Here is a 23,942-nt window from a genome sequence, read left to right on the forward strand (position 1 = left end):
CCTTCCTCTGCTGGAGAACTGCCTGCCCCCCCCCCCCCCCACCTCATGCACATGCCAGATATCTGCATGGCTCCCTCTTGTAAAGCCCTTTATGTCTCTGCTGAAATGTCATTTTATTATGGATACTCTGTCTCCCCCCGCCCTCCTCACTGCCCCCTTCACCCACCTTGGGCACTTTCTTTTTTTCCTCCATGACACTTGTCATTATCTGACACATTGCTATTTATTTGCTTGTTTATTGTCTGTCATTCCCCACTACGATGGAGGCTCATCAGAGGAAGGAACTTTGGTTTGTTCACTGCTCTATCTCTAGCACCTAGCACAGTGCTTGACATGTGGCAGATGCTCAAAAAAAATTTGTTGAGGTCAGAAACACAGGCAGGGCCAGACCATGAAGAATTTCATATACCACTTTATGTGGAGTAGATTTTATTCTAAAAGCAATAAGAAGCCATTGAGAAGCTTTAAGCTCTGGAGGAAGCCAGCTGCCTTGTATTTGGAGTTTGCTGTGGATGTGGTGTGGAGGATGACAGGAAGCAGGGGCCAGAGACCAGAGACGGAACGGGAGAAACAGCTGAGGAAAGATGCTGGGGGCTTGGACCAGGATGGTGTCGGTGGTGACTATGAAGGGAAGCTTGTGAGCAAAGTAATTGGCAGGTAGCTGGGAAGAAGCTGGTGTCCAGGGCCAGGAGGGCTCCTCATGTGACCCCAGCCCTCTGTGATTCACCCCCAGCAGGCTGAGCACCAAGGACAGCCCCACTGTACTGGCTCTCGGGCAGAGGCAGCTGGATTATACTCTGAGCTCATCTTCTGCAGGTGGGAGTTTGAGCTGAGCCACCCACACTTCTCTCCTCGCACCTAATAATGGGCATCTTAAGAGCAAGGACTGTGCTCTTTCTTTGCATCCCTCCCCCACCCCACTCCTCACACACGCATACTCCAGGAGGTATTCCATACTGTCGCAGGTTGGAGTCTCTGAGAGCAGATGCTGAGACAGACTGAGTACAAGATGTTTATTAGGGATCAACACCTGTGAAAGGAAAGGGAGGAAGCAGCATTGTGCTGAGGGAGAAGTCAAATTATGATGTAGGTCCCTCAAAGCCTCAGTCAACCTGGTGGGGAGCTCTGGAGTCAGCATCACCCATCCATGCTGGGTGGAAATGGTGGGGCCTTGCACCACTGAATACGGGCTACCCAAGAAGGGTGTGGCCTCAGGTGAGATGGCTCTTTGCAGCTGAGACACATCCTGAAGGGGCTGACAGTGGGAGGCATCTACTGCCAGCACTCCCCGAGCTGGGCAGCAAGTCCTTCTGGGATCCAGGTGGTGCATCTCTTTGTCTACCATGAGGGCATCCAATTGTTGTGGGCTGTTAGGGCGAGGCTCACAGTCCCTCCTGCCATGACATGAACTGGCTCCCAGGGAGAGTTGCTGCAACAGATTGCCTCTTTCTAGGCCTCTGAGCCAACTGGCCTGATTGGGCTCATGAAAAAGCCACTATCCTTGTATCAAAGCATCCCTCCACACTCCAGGGAATGCTGACAGAGGAGGGAGGTAATCTGAAATTCCCTTAGAGGGCCCTTTCAGAGTCATTTCAGCATCTGCTGTGTCCTGGAAAGATATAGCTTTGTGGTCAGATAGTCTAGTGTTCGAACCCTGCGTCTGCACACACCAGCTCCATGACCCCAGGTAAGTTAACAAGCCTTCTGGAAGTATTTTCTCTCTTTTGTTAAAATGTGTGGAATGGTGCTCAAAAGGTAGGCAAGTTGAGATTAAGGGCTCTGTCTTATTAGCCTTGTCTTCTCATTGGCCTACAGATGTTCGTTGAATGAATGAGTGCCATTTGCCCCCAGGTATTTGTGCCTTTGTCTTACGCAGGCCACGGCAGCTGTAAGTTCTAGAGGGCAGAGGCTCTTGTTCACACTTGCAGAGGTGTGAATAGGACCTACCTCTACTTTAGCATTTCTCACACGGCATAAAGTTTATTTGCCTGACTGCCACTTGACCAACTTGTGGGCACTGCCAGTTTCACGACTGAAAACTTGGGCCCAGCCCGGAGTCTGGCCCACAGCTGGTGCCCGCCACACATTAGCCGCCATGATTGGAACCTGCCATAACACACTGGGGTCTCAACAGCACCCTAAGAGGCAGCTCATGACATGGTCTGGGAATAGGTCTCCATTTTACCCTGACCTCTGCCCATCCTTCTGGAATCTCATTTGCATGGCAGGGAGCATGCCGCCCCCAGCTCGATTATAAAGTTGTTCATGAGTGAAGTGCTTGCCATAGCTCACCGGTTCACTGGCGATTTAATGTCAGCCTCATAAGCCTTCCTGAGCTCCTTCCTGTCGGCTCTCTTCCGCCAGCAGACATTTGTTTTTTCTTTAGGTTGTGAGAAGAAAGACTGTGCTTCCACAGAGGAACAGCACAGGCTTTATTAAGACTGCCAAGAATCTAGGTTTGTTCATTTCAGCAACTCTCCCTGGTTTTTCAAAATAGAGCCCTTCCTTTTGCTCCATAAAGTCTGGTGTAGTGGGATAAGCACCTGCTATGGATCTAGCAAGATCTGAGTTCAAACCCACTGTGGTCTTGAGCAAGTCTGCCCGACTTCTGAGGGCTTCCATTCCCTTATTTGGGATGCTTATCTTGCAGGTTGGTTGAGAGCTTAGAAAAGTAATTGCTGAGACACAGCACCTGCTCAATAGCGAGCAGTTGTCACTTCCTTCTGCTGAGGGGAGGGAAGAAAGGCTGAGCAATGCTGGCATGTGTCTTAGATAATGCTCTGTGATTTGCACTCAATGTGGGAAGATGGAAAGTTCTGGCATCTGCTACACTAGATGATGACTGAGGAGGTCAGCAGGTGCCTGGAAGGGTGAATAGCTGTGGAATGGCCCTGAGAGGGACTGTCACAGGCAGTAGGAGCCTCTGAATAGTGAAGCAAAAGACAGAAGGTTTTGCTTCTTTCATGCGACTGCCATCCACATTTACATTATCTTCTCTGCAGGTAGAACAGGAATATGGCTCAGACCTTTTCTGTGTCCTCTACCTGCAGTAGATGCTGGCTGTATATCCCAAACACTGAGAAAGAGACTCTCAGGTGGATTTCTCCAGGTGGGGAAAAGGAAAGGAGTTAGGCTTCATGAACTTATAAACCTAACTGGAAGCTCCTTAAAGGCAGGAAGCATGACTGCCTGGTGACTGCTGAATTCTTAGCACCCAGCACAATGCCTGGCACATAAGAGCTATTCAATATCTATCAAATCCAGGCATTGTGTGTAGATTTTATCCATCCATCCATTCGGCAACCATTTGCTGACTGCGTCCTCTGTTCTTAGTGTTGGGCTAGGTTAGACTTCACAGAGACAAAGCCAGATTCTTGCGGCTCACAGCCTAATCGAGGGGGACAGGCATGTTTAACCGACAATCCCAGTGGGGAGCCAAGTGTTCTGAAGAGAGAAGCCTAGGGAGCTGTGGGAGCACAGGAGAAGACACTCAACCTATGCGGGGGAGCAAGGAAAGCTCTCCCAGAGGAGCATGTATCTGGGCCACACCCCAAAAGAAGAACAGGCAAAGAGAATAAGGACTTGGGGTCAGGCGACTCATCTAGTCCCAGCTGTGTTTTCCCATTGCCTTTTACAAAGTCTCTCTGGGTATTAACACAATAAAGTCTATAAAAGGTTAGCACATGGTATTTGCTCTCCAAAACTCTGCTATCATCATCATCGTCATTATCACCATCAACATCATCATCACTGTTTCCTTTTGTAGGGAAGGTAGAGGAGAATGCCTGCACCTTCCTGGTCTTTGCTGCACTATTTTCTCTACCCTGCCTCAGCTGAGCTCAGGGCCAGGGCTCTTTCTTCACTCAAAGGTCAGAAGGGCTGGGAGAGACAAGTGTCCTGGGCAGGGATGGGGGTGTGGGACTTCCAGGGTCCACCTGGGACAGCCTTGGGATCTGGAGGAGCTGTGCAGGTAAGCAGGCAATGCCCTGAGTGGCCAGGGCTTGATCTCAGCTGTTGACCTTCCTTCTCAGGTCTTCCTCTCCTCAATGACAGTTGGGCCTTAAGCCCATAAGCTCATAGCAGATTTGAGAAAAGTAGGGAGGGAGTCTGGCTCTGCTATGGACCTGTGATTTCAGGAAGGGGGACTAAGGGACACCAGTAGTGGCTTCAGATAACACACATTGTCCAGGGCGCTGGACACATGCCCAACAATCTAGGTTCTCCCCAAGGCTCCTAGTTCTGAGTTCTGTCCTTATAGTGGACTGGAGACACTGCAGACAGTCACACGAGGGAAGAATGAAGGGGAGTCCAAGCTCCTAGACTACCATCAGACCACACATCCTCAGCCTTAGCATGGTGAACACCAGCCCACACCAACACACTTTTGCTTCTTCCTTTTGGAAGGTAGCACTCGGACATGGAGTTTTCTAATTGATCCAAATGCCAGCCTACAACATTCACCTCTGGTCAGTGGGCAATTGAGCAGTGAGTGAGGTCTCCTATGACTGGCTGTGCTCTAGTTACACGCAAAAGAAAATCTAATAGATCTACTCAAACTATTCAAATAAATCCACTTCTGCTCAATCTAGAACAGAGGGGCTATAGTGTTCAACATTTCTATTCTCTTAGTGTTCAGCTTCTAAAATCACTAATGTGGATTTGTTAATCCAAAACATGAAATTTATTTTTTTTTTACAAACTTTATCTGTGTGTTTGTGTGTGTGTGTGTGTGTGTGTGTGTTATAAGTTATTTTTGTGTTTATAATTACCTTTGACTTAAATGAACACATTGCTAGAATTTTCACTTTTGGTCTAAAGAGCTTGGAGGCAAGAAATCCAATACTCAGCCTTTCTACAGAGAATTAGTGAATTATCAAGTGAAAAAGTTCCAGCTGGTAGGAAAAGGAAATCATCATATTCCATTGACAATTCACTACATTTCTCTCTCTCATGCTCACATGATCTCATGCTTCCTCTCAGTCTCTTGCTGTCTGTCATGTGTGCGGTAGGAGGTAAGGAGAAGAGAGTTTTCTAGAAGGTTCTGAAAGCTTAAGGAGCTTGTTTCCCTTATTCAAGTTTTCAGAGATGGAAGGCAAAATACTACGTACTTTTGATTGTGGCTCTAAAGGAAGGACATTATATATTTTTAAGGACTCTCGCCCAGACCTATGTACCCTAGTGAGTGTTATCCATTTCTAAGTAGCCACTCTGAAAGGCTGTATATTTATTCCAAAGATGCTTTAGTTGCTTCAAACAGACCTTCCAGTAACTCTTCTACACTTCTAAGATGTTCTCCAGGATCATTTTACAAATTACACATGAAGTTTAACTTCATTACCTCACAATCACATTGCACGGGATCAGGGAGAGTGGTAGGATGGTATAATTCAATTTACCCAACAGATTAGACTCTTAATGACCTTTGTCTGTTTTCCAAAATCTAAATCCATCCTCTGAAGACAAAGATTAGGCATCATTAAGGAGATATCAAAAGAATGTGTCATAATATTGAGAAGTAATTTTAAAGCTGGAGTTGGCCAAACATTTCAAGCTAAGAAGCATTTTTAGAATAAGTATCAAGTCTGCCAAGAAGACTACTTTGAAGAACAACACTCATTTGGTCATGTGATTTTTGACTCTTATGTTAAATTCCCAGATTCTTTACACCACAAATACCACTATGTTTCAAAGTCTTCATATTCTGCTACTCTGCATCTAAAGTTCTTGAGAGTTCATGGCTCATGGCTTGACTTTTCCTCTTTGTTTCCCAGGGTTACTGACAATCTTGATCATTCTTTCTCCCATTCCTCTGCAGTCAAGACTCACATGTGGATATGGATATGCTTGTTCTATACCTGCCACTGATGCTCTGGGATAACAGGTTGGGAGATGTCGGGCTTCTCAGAGGCTGTTTGGCATCTTCCCTACCTTCTTGGGCAGAAGTAGGCATTGCTGGTAAGCCAAGCTTTACTATATACTGCCATTTAAGATCTGTTGTTTCTTCCAGGCCCTATCTAGAGGACTCATTCAAGCAATGGGGTAGAAGTGAATCACGATTTAACAAATGCCAGAGAAAGTTATTGTTGGCAGTTGCCTATTTGGGGCTACTTCAAGAACTCCCAAACAATCTTTCCTCTAGTTACTATGACACTTTTAGATTATGATGTTGTCTCAATGGACAACCTAGAAAAAAAAATGGATAAATTAATAGAAACATACAACCTTCCAAGACTGAATCATGAAGAAATAGGAAAATCTGAACAGAACGATTACCAGTAAGGAGGTTGAAACAGTAATCAAAAACCTTCCAAGAAACAAAAGTCCAGGATCAGACAGCTTCACTGGTGAATTCTACCAAACATTCAAAACAGAATTAATACCAATCCTTTTCAAACTCTTCCAAAAAATAGAGGAGGAGGGAACACCTCCAGATTCATTTTATGAGGCCAGCATTACCCTGATACTCAAACCAGGCAAGGACACCACAAGAAAGGAAAATTACAGGCCAATACCCCTGATGAACAAAACTTCTCAACAAACTATTAGCAAACCAAATCCAACAACAGATTAAAAGGATCTCACGCCATGATCAAGTGAGATTTATTCCAGGGCTGCAAAGATGGTTGAAAATCTGCAAATCAATCAATGTGATACACCACATTAACAAAATGAAGGATAAAAATCATATGATCAGCACAACACATGCAGAAAAAGCATTCAACAAAATTCAACATCCATTTCTGATAAAAACTCTCAATAAAGTGGGTATACAAGGAACATATCTCAACATAATATAGGCCATAAATGACAAGCCCACAGCTCACATCATACTCAACAGTGAAAAGCTGAAAGCTTTTCCTCTGAGATCAGGAACAAGACAAGGACGCCCACTCTTACCACTTTTATTCAACACAGTATTGGAAGTCCTAGCCACAGCAATTAGGTAAGAAAAAAAGAAATAAAAGGAATCCAAAATGGAAAAGAAGAAATAAAGCTGTCACTATTTGTAGATGACATATTATATGTAGAAAACCCTAAAGATTCCACCAAAAAACTGTCAGAATAAGTTAATTTAGTAAAGTTTCGGGATACAAAATTAATATACAGAAACATGTTACGTTTCTATATACTAACAATGAACTATCAGAAAGAGGAATTAGGAAAAAAATCCCATTCACAATTGCATCAAAAAGAATAAAATACCTAGGAATAAATTTAAGCAAGGAGGTGAAAGACCTATACACTGAAAACTGTAAGACAATCACGAAAAAAATTGAAGAAGACACAAATAAATGGAAAAATATTCCATGCTCATGGAGTGGAAGAATTAATGTTGTTAAAATGTCCATACTACGCAAAGCAATCTACAGATTCAATGTAATCCCTATCAAAATTCCAATGGCATTTTCCACAGAAATAAATGAACAATCCTAAAATTTGTATGGAACCACAAAAGACTCCAAATAGCCGAAGGGATCTTGATCAGGAAGAACAAAACTGGAGGCATCACGTTCCCTGATCTCATCCTACATTACAAAGCTCCAATAATCAAAACAGTATGGTATTGGCATAAAAATAGACACATAGATCAATGGAACAGAATAGAGACCCCAGAAATAAACCCATGCATTTTGGTCAGTTAATTTACAACAAAGAAGCCAAGAATATGCAATGGGGCAAGGACAGTCTCTTCAATAAAGGATGTTGGGAAAATTGGACAGTCATATGCAAAAGAGTGAAACTGGACTGCTATCTTACACCATACACAAAAATCAACTCAAAACAAATTAAACAGTTGTATGTAAGACCTGAAACCATAAAACTCCTAGAAGAAAACATAGATGGTAAGCTCCTTGACATTAGTCTTGGTGGTGATTTTTTGGATTTGACACCAAAATCAAAAATAAACAAGTGGGACTACACCAAACTAAAAAACTTCTGCACAGAAAAGGAAACCATTAACAAAATGAAAAGGCAACTTATTTAAAGGGAGAAAATATTTGCAAATTGTGTACCTGATAAGGGGTTAATATACAAAATGTATAAAGAACTTGTACAACTCAATAGCAAAAAGCCAAACAATCTGAAAAAAAAAATAGTCGGAGGATCTGAATAGACATTTTTCCCAAGAAGACATACAGATGGCCAACAGGTGCGTGAAAAGATGCTCTGCATCGCTAATCATCAGGGAAATGCAAATCAGAACCACAATGAGATATCACCTCACACCTGTTAGAATAGCTATTATCAAAAAGACAAGAAAAAACGAGTGTTGATGAGGATGCAGAGAAAAGGGAACCCTGGTGCACTGTTGGTGGGAATGCAAATTAGTGCACCCACTGTGGAAAACAGTATGGAGGCTCCTCAAAAAATTAAACATAGAACTACCATATGCTCCAGCAATTCCACTTCTGGGTATTTACTGAAGAAAACAAAACACTAACTAAAAACAGTATATGCACCTCTATGTTCATTGCAGCATTATTTCTAACAGCTAAGATATGGAAACAAGTGTCTATCGACAGATGAATGGGTAAAGAAAATTTGATATATATGTACACATAATAGAATTTTATCAGCCATAAAAAATAACGAAATCTTGCCATTTGCGAGAACACGGACAAAACTTGAGAACATTATGCTAAGTGAAATAAGTCAGAGAAAAACAAATACCATATGACCTCACTTATATGTGGAATCGAAAAAAAACCAAGCTCATAGATAGAGAACAGATTGGTGGTTGCCAGAGGTAGGGGGTGGGGGCTTGCCAAATGGGTGAAGGGGGTCAAAAGGTACAAGCTTCCAGGTATAAAATAAATAAGACTTGGGGATGTGATGCACAGCGTGGTGGGCATAATTAATAACACTGTATTGCATATTTGAAAGTTGCTGAGAGTAAATCTTGAAAGTTCTTATCACAAGAAAAACAAATTCTGTAACTATGTATGGTAATGGATATTAACTAGATTTACTGTAGCGGTCATTTCACAATATGTACAAATATCGAATCATTATGTTGTACACTTGAAACTAATATAATGTTATGTATCAATTATACTTCAATAAAAATAAATAAAATAAAAGGGACTGCATGATTTAAATAAATAAATAAATAAGACATTAGTGACAAATAGGAAGAAAGATGTGAGAAAGACTTAAAAAAATTAAGAAAACAAAAGCATCCATCAGATTATATATATTTTGGGGTCCTGTTGGGAAGTGTTTTAGTTAGATTGAGACTTTCTTGGAGAATACACAGGGGAGAATCAATCACACTGAAGAACAAAAATTGGAAAGTGACTGATTTCAAAGGAATGGTTTAGAACTATAATTATTTGATCTACAGAGAGGAAAACTAACATATAATGTCATAAACGCCCCAATGATTTTCTTCTTTTATATAATTTCTGTCTTAATCAAAGTGATACATGTACTTGGTTTCAAAAGGAAAATAATAAAGAAAAAAAAAGATGTTGTCTCAAGAAGCCCCTGTTGAAACAAGAATACATTACCTCGTAGGTGGAACACATTAACCAGTACCAGCTACTAAGAGTGATGCAGGAAGCAGCTCACAGACTCCCGGGAGGCTGCTTCAAGTTTCTATGGGAAGAGAGGCCAGGCGGAGTCTCCCCCAGGAGTGCAGGGTGGGAGGGAGGGAGCAGGGATGCCAAAGGTCTAGCACCAGGGGCTCTGCCCAGCAAGGCATTCCTCGGGGCACAGAGGGAACAGAGAGAACCTCTAGGACACAGACCGCAAAGGAGGATTCTGGCAAATCAAATTCTTCCCCTCGTTTACCAAGGCATGGCCTTGACCCATTTGCAGCATCACTGTTCCGCTCCTACCCACCTACCTGGGAGAGCTGCCGAGGGTGGAAGTACTAGGAGGAGATTAGGTTTGAAAAACGTCTACTTCCTATTCCTTCCTAGGATGGACTCAAGGTGATATTTCTCAAAGGGATGATGCAAACCTATTCTTTGAAACTGAGTGTAATGTTGCTAAAATGCTATCTTTTTTCAAGTCAGGAGGTGCCTGGAGCCAAGCGGGGCACTTCTTTGTGTCTTCTCAGCTTGGTCTTGTGATTTCTGGCAGTGCCATGGGCCCAGGCAAGCTGCCATCTGGGTCAATGACCCTTCAAATGTCAACAAACCACTCTCGTCGAGAGATGAGAGGAAGGAAGTCAGCCTGAGCATGGCATTTGGAACACCCTTTGCCAATACCGCTAAGATCTTTGAATGCCCTTATTTACAGTTAAAATTTTATCAGTCACCCAGGTGTGCAGAATTCTAACTATATTTTTTCATCAAATATCTGCTCTCAGAATCCAGTCTCATCCCACTCAGGAGAGTGCTTCCTTTGCTGTATAATGGTGATAACCATGACAGTAGCTGTATAATGATGACTCATAGATTGAGGATTAGATGAAGTAATGTTTGTAGAAATCTGGAACCCAGGAGTCTGGTCTCTGCTGCTGTTGTGCTGTATGACCTTTGACATTTTGTGTAATCTTTTCTGGCTCACTTTTCTCAATGGCAAAATAATAATAATAATTCAAGGGGGGGCCGTTTAGTTTTGTTTCGTTTTTTAATGCTTGTGTTTATATAGTGTTTTCAAACTCCTTAGTGTTAGGGGAAATAGAAGCATTAAAATGAGAATTGGGAAGGTAATGGTTATAAAATCTTATTCAATAACAGATGGAAAGGAGGAGGGTGCAGGCAATGGCCAGCGAGGCTTCCTCACGGCTCATTTGGATGCAGCCCACTCCAGTTCAGCACGGAATAAGACCAGGCCTTTAAAAATTCACACTAAATCTCATCGTCTCTGTCCATGTACAAATTCCATGCTGGCTGCAGAGTGACTGTGCCTTTCTCATAGTTTATGTTCTCTTTTCACTCTGTGGGGGCTGAACGCTGATGCCTGCAGGAGTGCGGGTTTGATTAAGTCATCCCAGGCTCTAGCCTGCGTGGGTGGCTCTGCGCTGTTCCCGGCTGGGCTGGCGCTTCCAGACCCCACTGGGCAGAAGGGCTGAAGGAGGACAGTTCTCGGTCTGTGCACCAAGAAGGGTGTGATGGCTCAGCTATCAACCCCAACAATCAAACAAGGAAAAGAGGGGCACTATGCTCCCTTAGTCAGAGCAAGCTCTTTTATATTCCTCCAAGGGACACCCTGGGCCTAAGCAAGCTGCTGGGGAAGTCAAAACCTGATTTCTAGAGTAAATATAATGGGTTTCAAAGCTTTTGGGGAATTTCCTGATCTAGGAAGCATGGGCGTGGGAGGGAGGGAGGTGTGCGTGTGCTGGGGAGGTAGGAATGGAAGGGAATGCCCTTGCTGAGAATCCGTGGTCATTTTGGGAATTGGCTGCTTGCATCTGTGAAGCCAGGAGGCGTATGTCCCAGAGGCTTGAGTCAATAGTCCCCTCCAGGGAACACAGGGCCAGTACTTTGACTTCCAGACATTTCGGGTGAAAGTCTTCTCTTGGCATTGAAATTGAGCCTCTGTGGGTAGCTTATCTCACCATCAAGACATTGCTCTTTTATCTCCAGTTCTGGTGCCGTGAAAGGATGGTACTCATTGGATCACAATTCTATTCAAGTCACCAAAGGATACTGAACACCTACTCCGTGTCAGGCATTCTGTGTCAGAAACTAAAGAATTTACAAAACAATAATAGCTTCCCATGTGCTAGCTATAGACCAGGCTCTGTCCTAAGCCCTTAACATTTAATCCTCACTGTAACTGTAGGTAGTAGATGTATTAATACTATTCCTATTTTATAGATGAGAAAATTGAGTCACACAAAGATGTTAATTTACCTAAAATAACTCAGCTCATCAATTGCAAAGCCAGGATTTGAACTCTGGCAGTCTAACTCTAGAGTCTATGCTTAGACTATTACAGTTTGCTGCATTAGGCCATCAAGGGATGTCCGGACGAGGCAAATACGTGTTAAGTGCTGTGGTGTTAAGTACAGAGGCTGTGCAAGCAAAGAGAATCACGCGTGGGAATATGAGGTGACCAGACACTGCTTCCCAGGGAAGGTGATGTCTACGCTGAGACCTAACGTATGATTGCTAGTTAGCTAAGCTGGATGGGGGTGTGGGTTCCAGGCAGAGGGAAAAGCAAATGCAAAAGTCTCATGGTGAGAGAGAGCATGGCTTGTTTATGTTCAAAGAGAAGGAATTCAGTGTGGCCGAATCACGGTTTTCACAGCAGGAAATATTTAGACACGAGATTGCAGAGGTTTACTCATCCATTCAACGAACATTTATTTAGCACCTGCTGTGTCAGGCATTGTGCTGGACTCTGGTAAGACAAGGTTAATTGAAACAAATAAGGTGATGCCCTCATGGAGCTTGTAGTCTATAAAATGAAACGATACTTCCTTGTCTCACCTGTTAAGAAAAAATTAATTAAACTTGGAAGGAAGGCAAAAAGGTGAGTAACATGTCCTTTCCATGTCAGCTGGGGCGTTGTTTAACAGATTCACTCAGATTATTTAATCACCTGGAGTCATATGCCTATGTTTGACTTTGCTATTTACTATTAGCTATGAAATCAGACTCTCATGAAGTTAAATGCACCATGTAGGCATCCATCTGGTAGAAAAGGTAACCTCAAAGCTTATAGTTTTATTGTCTTATCGGATGTTAACAAACTTTCTCTCTGTCTCAGTGTGTTTGCTTTATATTGTTGCCATAGCAAATTATTACAAATCAAGAGGCTTAAGACAACACGAATTTATTATTTCGCAGTTCTGGCAGTCAGAAGTTCGATACAGGTGTCACCAGACGAAATCAGGTTGCTGGCAGGCTGCTTCTTTTCTGCAAGCTCTGGGGGAGAATCCTCGTCCTGCTCATCCGAGTTGTTGGAAGAACTCAGTCCCTTGCAGGTGTAGGACTGAGATCCCTGTGTTCTTGCTAACTGCAAACTGAGGGCTATCCCAACTCATAGAAGCTGCCATGTTTCTTGGCTCACGGTCCCCTTCCTCCTTCTTCAAAGTCAGCACCAGCAGCTCCGTCTCACATAACGTCATTCTGACCTACACTTCTGCCCTCCCCACCCACTCTTAAAGACTTGTGACTAAACTGAGCTCACCCAGCTAACCCAGGATTCTCTCCCCATCTCAAGATCCTTAACCTACATCATGTCTTCAAAATCCTTTTGGCCACGTAAGGTGACATATTCACAAGTTCTGAGGATTGAAGTATTGGCATCTTTGGGGAATCACTTTTTAGCCCTACCACACTATAATAATCACCGTTATTTCCGAATAACTGTTTTTGGTAAACTGTGTAACTCCTGTTCCTCACAATGCAATTTTAACTGTCTTCACCATATTACTGGCTCCCTTATTGATGAGTCAGGAAATCTTCGACACATGTTTATCCTATATTTGTATGCTTTTAACTTTTTGAAAATTGTAGTAATTATAATGGTCAGTTTTGGAAGCTTCTCCGAGACTGCCAAGGAGACTAACCCGCCAGCGCTGATTCCACTGTGCTGCCCGGGAAGTGCCCCTCGTGGCTGTTCAGCGATGCCTGCTATTTTGGCTTCTGGGATGGATTGCAAATGGTAATAAAACTTCACCTCCATGACTCTTGCTCTCTTTGATCTAATTCTCTGTTTTTCTTTTTATTCCTGGTTCTTGACCAGCTTTAATTCTTGCTCTGGCGTGTGCATGACCAGTACCTTATTTGCCGTTGGTGACTCCAGTGACCGGGACTCTGGTTGAACGGTCTCATCATTTGGTGATTTCTACTGGGATGATGGGATCTCTTCTCTGTTGGATGAGAAACAATGGAGAATCCAGTTCGTTAGTCTTTTCTGTTTGTTTGTCTGTCTGTCAGGCCATTTGTGAGCTCAAATCAACTAAGAAAATATTTTGCTCTTCCTGGAACTAAGAACAACCCTTTGAGGTCTAGAGCAGTGAATTTTGTGTTTCTATGTCTGTTCTTGACCTGTGGCTGAGTGTGTAGACTGATGCTGCTAGCTCTCTGTAGGTTTGCGTGTCTGTAACTAAGAAGAGCCTTTACTCCTCACCGTGTGAGTGTGAAATATTTTCCTTTTCCTAAAGGGTATTAATAAATTAGATTACAATGTCTCTTAAATGAAATTAATTAATTGGTTTGTAGAGATTTTAAGCACTTACACATATTACATACATTCGCAGAATTCCTCAAAATAAAGAAACTGAACTTCTAATATCTTAAATGGGTGGGGTTATGAAAATCCTTCTTACAGAAAGGCAGGCTAAGAGGCATTTTTATAAAGAATAAAAGTTCAAATAATCAAGGTCAATCCTAAGGCAAGTCAGATTTATTTAATAGTTTTCGCTTGACAATAGTTATATATATTTTCTCTGGTTTTACAATATGGGGTTTAATACAAGATTTTTTTTGTGTGTGAGGAAGATTGGCACTGAGCTAACATCTGTTGCTGATCCTCCTCTTTTCTTTTGTTTCCTCCCCAAAGCCCCAGCACGTAGTTGTATATCATAGTTGTAGGTCATTCTAGTTCTTCTATGTGGGACGCTGCCTCAGCATGGCTTAATGAGCAGTGTGTAGGTCCGTGCCCAGGATCTGAACCAGCAAACTCCAGGTGGCCGAAGTGGAGCACAGGAACTTAACCACTCGGCCATGGGGCTGGCCCCTACAAGATCTTTTTAAAGTAAAGTTTTGGTACGTTTTTCATGAAGACACTAGTTAATCTGAACTTCCCAAACTTTTTGTACTAATTTACTGATCACGTAAGCTAATATTACTTCTACATAATATTTAGAATTGTGAAAAATGTAAAAATTTCAACTAAATTGAATTATAACTAGGACAAACCCTTTATATCAATGGCAATTTTGATTGTAGTATGTCAATTTGAACATAATTTTCAACATTCTTAGTTAACTTTAAAACTGTAGACTAATATTAAGTTGAGTTAATTAATGAATAATTTTTGGATACCTGGATAATTTCTAAGTAAAATAGAAGATAGAAATCTTGGTTACTGAATATAGTCTTAATATATAAATAGATATACCTTTGCTTCTGATTTTCACATGTTATAGAGTGGCTGTATCTTTGGGTCATGTTAACGGATGTGTTCATTTCTGCTACTTTGAGAAGATGTGACAGGCATGTGGGTAGCTGTAGGGGTCATATTGTATGCTCTTGTGAGCCTTTTTGATCAACTTAAATGCTTGTGTATGTACGTGGGTACTTCTCCATAACCTCCCTACCCCTCAGTTCTCTCTTTAAAATAGAGTTTAGTTACTTTAGTTAAAAGTTCTAATCAATATAGATGGTTAAGACTATATACCAGGAGCAACGGCAAAGAAATTTAACGACTTGCAAGATAATGGGGTGTTGTCTCTCAAGGGAAAAAAAGGGGTAGTTCTGACTTAAGTGTCTAGGTGTTCTTGAACGTGGAAAAGAATAATGAAAAATAAAACTTGGACATAGGAAGCCGTAGAAATTAAATTTTATTCACCTTGCTTTATAATACCTACAAATAACAAGTCTGGAATAATCAAAGTAGTGAAGTTTGCTCAGTGCTGGTGGGCTTATTCATAAGACAAGTTTAATAAAAGGGGTGGGAGGAGCTGGAGAAGCCATACTGCCAAATCTGATGTTAATGTCAAACTAGAATTTGACTTCTCTCTTAAAATGATCAATTGATTTTAGAGCGTTTAGTCAGCTTTTACAACAGAGAGTAAAAGGTTATTCTTTACATTCTGCGTGATCTGCCTGGGTAGCAATAATTTCAGTTCTCACCAGAATAATTTTCTGTGCTTTGTGGTGACTTTATCATGCTTTTGATTCTTAAGGAGCTAAGGTTCCACAAAACTGCGTCACCTCCTCCTACGTTTATTTGAAATATTCTATCGCCCCTTGGATTAACAGGGAAGCAAGCTATCGTTCTACCTTCATCAAGTGCCCAGATTTCCTCTCACAACTCTTGATTTTGCCATCTTCAAATCAGATCATAATTTTTTAAAAAATTTTAGGATTTCTTTTACACCTAAACATCTTTGCCACATCCTAAAGTTCCCATGGGAACTTACAAAGATTTATTCTTTAATCTTATTTAAAAAGGGATACTAGACATAATTACGTTTGTTTTACATATTTCTTAATGAGCTCAACGCAGTCGTAAAAGCTGAAGGACAAAAGTTGGTTTGTCAAATCAAAGGATAGTTTTGCACAGGGAAAATGTTATCGATATGAATGTTTCAGGAAGTGTCCATGTTATGGAAGGATGTGGGAGGACCCAGAGATGTGCCAATGCTCTCATTCTTCAGAATGTGTCTTTGCCCAAGAGGAACATTAATTGAATTCTCAGGAAAAAAGTTATGCATTATATCCCAACAGAGAATTTAACTCTCCTCTATTTTGATATATTATTTCCGTACAAAACGAACCACAGACACATAGGTTCATCAAGAGGTGGGTTCCACTTTCCTCTGATGTTCTCCCAAAGGCCCACAGGCTAGAATCTGTATCTTCAACAAAGAACAGACTCAGGGTCTTGAGGAAGCGACGGTACCGGGTACCACTAACCACTGATGGTTGAAGGCCCAGACTTATGGGTACGAGCTCCAAAGTGTAACGCTGACATTATTTAGATAACTGTCACGCTGTATCAGGGGACTGGTCAGAATTTCCAGAATTACTTTTAGTTCAGAAGCAAACGATCTTATGAAAACAGGTGTTGATCCAAGATCCAGTGGAATAAACTTGATCACATAGAACTGATTTAACTGATGAGAAAAATATAATCGTATTTATTTACTTTGGAAGATTGTTATTATTTTTTTACTATTCTATTTCTGATAGGTACATGAGGACATCTTTTCTCTTTCTTTTTAATCGATCTCTAATTTAGTAGACTATGCTTTGGTAAACTGAAATATGACACTTTTTTTAATACTATCTGATTCTCGCCTACACCTCAGAACTCAGAAACTAATACTTTTACTGAATTTCTTTACTTTGCACAGCAATATGGTTATTTGCATAGGTTCAATGAGAATTTGGTCTCCTTTTTACCAGGATATAAATTGACAAACCAACTGCAACCAAGGCCATATCTGGAGTGTCATGTTGAAAATTAACCTCATTTAATCAAGTATGACAAGCTCACCTTTAAAAGGTTATATTTAACATGTGGTGTCAATGTTTACAAAGTCCTCCCAGGAAACCTGGCCTGAGACGTGTTCTATGGCTCACAGGGTCCCAGCCTCACAGGAGGTGTGGAGGTCACTTCCTCGCATGCCCGTGGTCTTAATAAAATTGGGGCATCTCGAAGAGACAAGAATTTACCAAAATTTACTCGTCCTGAATGTGAAATCTGATGGAGTTTCTTAGACCCAGTTTCCAGCCTCAGGAGAGAGGAGCAAATAAACAAGTCTTCTGAAAAGCCCAACCAGAGATTCCTTAATGACATTTCGAGACAGAAATTAATTCTTCGGCTTACGGATTTGCTCAACATTGTATGCTCAAGGATGATTATATGGTTAATTAATACCTCTTGCTTCACCTTTGTAAATAATCAGACTAAAACATAATGAGACCAGGCTTTTTGGCAATCAAGAATAATCTTTGGGTATTATTTACGATCAAATAGAGGGATTCTTAGGAAAAATATTTTAAACCTTGGAAATAAGGCAAAGAGGAGGGCAGCGTGTCTCTTCAATGTGATACTGGAGAATTGTTTCACAGGCTTACTGAGGACTAATTAATTATCTGCTGGAATATGTCTGTACTGGGCTCTGCTATTAAGAGATTAGACCCAGGGAAGTTACATGGGACATGTAGGTTTCTCTCAGGTGAAAAAGAGAACCGGGAAGGTTATGTTGCACTGCCCTGAGGGAGACTGCAGGTTTGTGTCTGACTCAGCACATTTATTTCAGAATGCCTTTGCTGACAGACTGTGCAACCCCTGTTCCTCCAACTGCTCTTTGAACCAGCTTTGCCATCTTACTGCTTCCCTCGTATTTAGTTAGCAATCTTTGACAACATATTCATTCTATATCATGAGTCGTACTTTTATTGTTTGAAAATTATAATTGTCCATGCCTTACCTCACAGGATGGAGAATGGGGTGGGAACAGCCTCTTTCCTTCCTCACTCCCGGAGGTGCCATTGTCCTGGCTTCTGACTGAATAGCACTTCCATGTCTCCCTGTCTTTCCCTCCTCCCACACAGGAGCTGGGCAGGGGCTGTGGGTCGGTCAGTCTCTTTCCGGGCCTCTCGTTCACGGCCTCAGTGAGTCCTATGCCTGCATTACAATTTTGTCTCACTCCTCAGGGAGTAAGGCAGTGGGTGCTCTAAGCTGTTCCAGACATAGCTAGGAAGGCAGAGGGAAGACAGTTTTTGCTATCTTGCCCTCCCCTGGCAGAGCTGTTTATTTATTTCTCCAATGATTTCTTTCTTTATCCATTGTTTACTTATCCAGTGATTTATTCAGTATTCATTCATTTGTTCATTCATTCATTAAGACCTCAGAACCTGGTATCAGAACCACAGTGGATGGGTTATTGACTTAATTATGTGAAACCTTGAAAGCTACCATTTGACTGAATGCCATGAAGTAATCAATAATGCAAATTTGTATGTAGGAAAACATTTTTTTCTTTTGGAGGAAGATTATCCCTGAACCAACATCTGTTGCCAATCCTCCTCTTTTTTTGCTAAGGAAGACTGGCCCTGAGCTAACATTGTGCCCTTCTTCCTCTACTTTATATGTGGGACAGCTGCCACAGCATGGCTTGCCAAGTGGTGTGTAGGTCTGCACCCGGGATCCAAATAGATGAACCCCGGGCCACTGAAACAGAACACGCGCACTTAACTGCTGTGTCACGGGGCCAGCCCCAGGAAAACATTTTTATATGCAGCTAGCTGCTATCACAAATAAACTCCAAATTTTCTGCTGTTGAACACAAAAGTTTATTTCTTACTCTTGCAGAGTCCAGGCTGTGGTGGAGGCATTCATTCGGTGAACCCAGGCCATAGATGCTCTGCCATCTTCAAGGTGTGAATTCTTCCAAGTTTGCCCTGGGCATTGGCATTCAGCTGACAGATAGGTGGGGAGAAGACCGGGTGAGGGGTTTTCATGAGTCAGGCTGGAAAAGGCATCTTCCACCCACATTCCATAGGACAGACTCAGTGACAAAGTCACACCTACCTGCGTGGGAGGCAGGGACACCTGGTCCAGCTGTGTTCCTAGATGGAGAGGGAAATGGCCCCGGAAAACAGCTACCGAGTCTCTGCCACAGCTTCCAGTACCCAGAATCCCAGAGTCCATTCAGCGCTCGCTGACATTGACTCTGGAGGTCCCTAGAAGGGGGTCCTGTGGTCATGTCTGTTGGAAACCTCACCTGGCTCTGTTGAGCTGCTGGCTCAGCAGCAACCGCAATGTTAGAAGGTACAATGATGGAAGTGACTTAATTTCTCACTCACAGACCCTGGAGGCAGAGCTGGTCCCTTTCCTTCTTCTTTTCCTTTGCCTTCAGAGTCAGAAAGCTTTCAACGTTATTCTCAGAACTTCGTCCCATAGGGATTGGGAAATGGTGGACAGTGTCGGGAAGGGATTGAGAGGATCACAGCTGAGCTTCTTGAAGGTAACTTCCTCCTGATGTCTCTGGCTCACTTGTCGCACCTGATTCAGCACATGGAAGGCACCCAGAACTGCAGGGCTTCAGATAGTCTCTAATGTGACACCTTAACTTTCCAGGTCAGCATTCGGAGCCTCAGAGAAGTTAAGCCGTTTCCCTGAATAGCCAGTCTCCTTCACAGCAGAGCGTAAAGGAAGCCAAGTTGCCTTGTTCCCAGCTCCCACTATCATCCCAGGCAGCGTTCCAGGAGTCAGTGAATGACTGATCTCTCATTTTAATGCAAAATATAACGAAATATTGAGTCACCAGAAATATCAGTGAAAATAGTATTTTCTGAACTGAATTTTCTGATTAACGCAGTTTTAGCCATAGAGGTTTTTCATTTCAACCTGAGAGGTTGAAAATCATCCTAAGACGTACCAGCTGGCATTCCTGCCTTAATAAGCAGTGTTTCAAAATGAGCAAACACCATTGCCTTAATGTTGTTCATATGGACAATTATTATTCCACAGTGGGGAACGGAATGGCAATTTTCAACCACCTAAAGCTCAATCATGGTGACCTGAATAAATTGTGAGAACCTGTTTTCCAGTATTTTCTGTCCTCAACCATCTTTAAATTCCAGAATTCAAATCAGAGTTCAAACTGCTTACTAAATGTGCTAGACAGAGTGTTCTTGCTATTAGCTAAGGGATCCTGGGAAACTAATACACCGTCACCTCTGCCACTTCATCACCCACAGTGAGGGAAAAGGCCTCTATAGGTCTCTGGGAGCATATCAAAAATAACACTTTGTGCCTTGTTTTTGAATAATATTCATCAATAAGAACCAAGCTAATTATGGTTTCCATATTCATATTTCATGATGACAATGTAAATTTTAGGTCATAAATCTATTCAATGACTGTGTATTTTGAATAATGATGAAAACTTTTTCTTATAATTATCATTGCCTCTCACTATTGCACATTGCCCTAAGCTTAAAATCACAGTATCTTATTGCTATAAGAGACTTTAGGTGTGCTTCCTTCTAGCCATGGAGAAACTGAGGCCTGGAAATGTGAGGTGACTTGCCCAGGGTCACAGATAGAATTTGTGACATCCCAGTTCTCCTGATTCCAGTTCAGTGTCTGTCTCTCCATTTGGAACAAGGACTGCCCAAAACCATGCATTTTCCACTAACGCCTTGGAATGTGTCATCCATCTTTCCCTGGTACTTAGATAATCATTGTTTGTACAGCAAAAGTCCCGTGGCCATATAATTGAGTACTAGGATACCCTGATGGAATTTCCCCTTCCTAGATGGGAAGGATGCTAAAGAAGAGAAGAAAAGAATGTTTGGTGCCTTACATGGGCCAGGCAGCTCTGCCAGGCTCTGTCCCCTCAGTTTATTTGCACATTGTTATAAGAGAGGTGTCACTGTCCCCACTATAGAGATAAGGAAACAGCGGCAGTGAGCTACAAACTCGCCCCAAATCATGAAACTGGTACGTGAAGAAACCTGACTGGAACCCAGCCTGTCTGGCTACATCTCGAGGGTGACTCCTCCCTCCCCTCTAAGACACCAGAAGGCCCTATTTATTCCCTAGTTCCTGTTAGTCCTCTAGTCCAGCCACACCGCAGGGAGGGCCTCCTAAATAGTGACTCTCCCAACTTGACCAGGAGGCCCCACTGAGACAGAATACTCCCTGAGGTGCCCCAAATCCTCCTACCACCTAAAGAAAGATCTGGGTAATTTTTAAAGTGCCCAGGTAGTGGGAGGAGAGTCCACCAAACCTGACAGCAGGTGAATATTCTCAAGAGAAATCACCTTGCTGACACAAACCTGTAACCTGGACTTGTGGAGGAATTTCAAATTAGCAGAAGTTTTTCTTCTATTCATTCTCTCTCAAAAACATCTTATTATGGAATTATTTTGAACACATAGAAAGGTACTCACCATCTAGTTTTTAATTTTTAAGTTAGCCTCTTGTCATGTTTATTCCAGGCTTTTCTTTTTTATTTTTAAAGGAAAATCTGCAATTGATTTTTGTTCTTTCGTCCATGTTTTTATATTCTTACTACATAGATATATATCCATACATGGGCTTGTTTTGTCTTTTAAAGGTTCACAAATACAGTTTTATCTTTCTGCTACTTTCTTTTTGCACTGGACCTTACGTTTTCTAGATAACCCCCTGCTGATACAGTTAGTTCTGGCTCATGCATGTCCTCTGCAGCAAAGTATCCCAGGGAATGACTATACCATGATTTATTAATCTATTCCCCTTTTGAAGGATATTTAGGTTAGTTCCAATTTTTTTTGCTATTATAGACTATAATGGTTAATTTTATGTGTCAACTTGACTGGGCCATGGGGTGCCCAGATATCGGGTCAAACATTATCTGGGTGCTTCTGTGAGAGTGTTTCGGGATGGGATTGACATTTAAATCAGTAGACTGAACACAGCAGATGGCCCTCTCTAGTGTGGTGGGCCTCATTTAATCAGCTGAAGGCCTGAATAGCACAAAAAGGCCGACCCTTCCCTAACCAAGAAAATATTCCTCCTGCCTGACTGCCTTTGAACTAGGACATCTGCTTTTTCCTCCCTTCAGATTCAAACTGAAAGTCACCTGCTCCTTGGTCTCGAACCTGCTGATCTTTGGACTGGAACTACACTGTTGGCGTTCCTGGGTCTCCAGCCTGCCAACTCACCCTGCAGGTCTTGGGACTTGTCAGCCTCCTGAGTTACATGAGCCAATTCCTTATAATAAATCTCTTTCCATATATACATGCATCCTATTGGTCCTGTTTCTCTGGAAAACCCTGACTAATTCACAAACAAAGCTGGGCCTTTTGATGCATGGCTTCTGTGCACATGTGTCGGAGTTTCTCCAGAGTATAGACCTAAGAAAGGACTCTGGAACCATCTCCCTCTATACACTCAGGATTCCCTTCTTCATTCAAACCATCAGAATCTCCATTTCCTTTGTGAAGCTTGACAAGTTTCACAAATCTCTCTGACTTCTTGGCTGTGCTGGCCTCTTCCTCGCAGTGCTGGCCCCCACAACACACAAGGAGGCCTCCTTCATTCTCCACCCCAGGTCTTCTCAGGTAGCTGTTTTATTTTGTCTGGGTCCTCTCTCCTTCCCTTCCTCCCTCCATCCCGCCCTCTCCTTTGCTTTCTGTCTTCTACCATCAGTTGCTGAATTATATAGATCCAGGCACTTTCTGGGTGTGGGACATTCAAACAAGTGTTGGCATAGCCCCTGCCCTTGAGGAACCCCGAGTTCAGGAATAGTGATGGACAGGTAAGCAAACCCCATAAACTAAGGCGGTGCCCACAAAAAGAGCCACACCAGATGCAGGAGAGCCCTGAGGAGGGAGTTCAGCCAGGTTAGCTCTCAGGAAGGGGAGGACCATCAGGTCAGGATTCCCCAAATAGAAAAATACAGCCAGGTCTGAGAGAAGTGTGGGGATTTCTCAGTTGCACCAAGGAGAAGGAGAAGGGAAAAGACATTCTGGCAGAGAGAAGAGCTGGTGCAAAGCATGGGCCTAGGAAATAGCTGAGCAAGATCAATTCAAATGAGCAGAGTGAGGCCAGAGAGGTAGGTGAGGGCCGGGTCGTGGAGGCCTGCCTCCCCCAAGGGGCCGCCTCTGAAGGCTTCAAGCAGAGGTCTACAGCACGGCCTCTCCCCGAGCCCTGGGCCACCGTGGGTAGACCAGTCCCCTGGTTTGTTGAGCTTTCATTTATCTAACCACTGCCTAACATTTGTGACAAAACTGAAATAAATTGTGTGAGGTGCACGTCCACATGGGTGAGATTTATAAACAAAAACAAATTTGAGCTAGAAATCATTGGAGGTTTTTCCTACTTGGGTCTCCAGGTTTTCCTTAAGCCCACATTTCTGATAGTTGGAACGCAGCAATGAATCTGGCGTGGGTCTGGCTGCGTTTGTTTTATGGTGAGGAGGGGCCTGGGTGGGGGTGTGGGACCTGAGAGATCGAAGAGCGTTCCTCCCACAGGAAAGGGCCTGAGGCCTCACCTCCACTGTCAGAGACTCGAACCGTCTTACTTTAGAAACACAATTAACTTCTCCTCTTCATTTGATCAGCGTTTTCTTGAACTAGTAGGGAAAAAAAATTCATTTTGAGGAATTGCTGTTTCATTGGGTTTTCCTGGCTCCTTCTCCCAGAAAGGAGGTTCCCTTGTCTTAATTACAGAAAGTTGGGTTTCGGCGTGGCTGCCAAGGAAGAGAGGGCTTGCCAGCGGCAGCCTCTGATGTCAGGATGCTTTGTCACCACAGTGGAATTCATTCACTGAAGGAACTTATTTCTACCTGCTGTTAAAATCAC

Source organism: Equus przewalskii, chromosome 13 (assembly GCF_037783145.1).
Source record: "Equus przewalskii isolate Varuska chromosome 13, EquPr2, whole genome shotgun sequence".
NCBI lineage: Eukaryota > Metazoa > Chordata > Mammalia > Perissodactyla > Equidae > Equus > Equus przewalskii.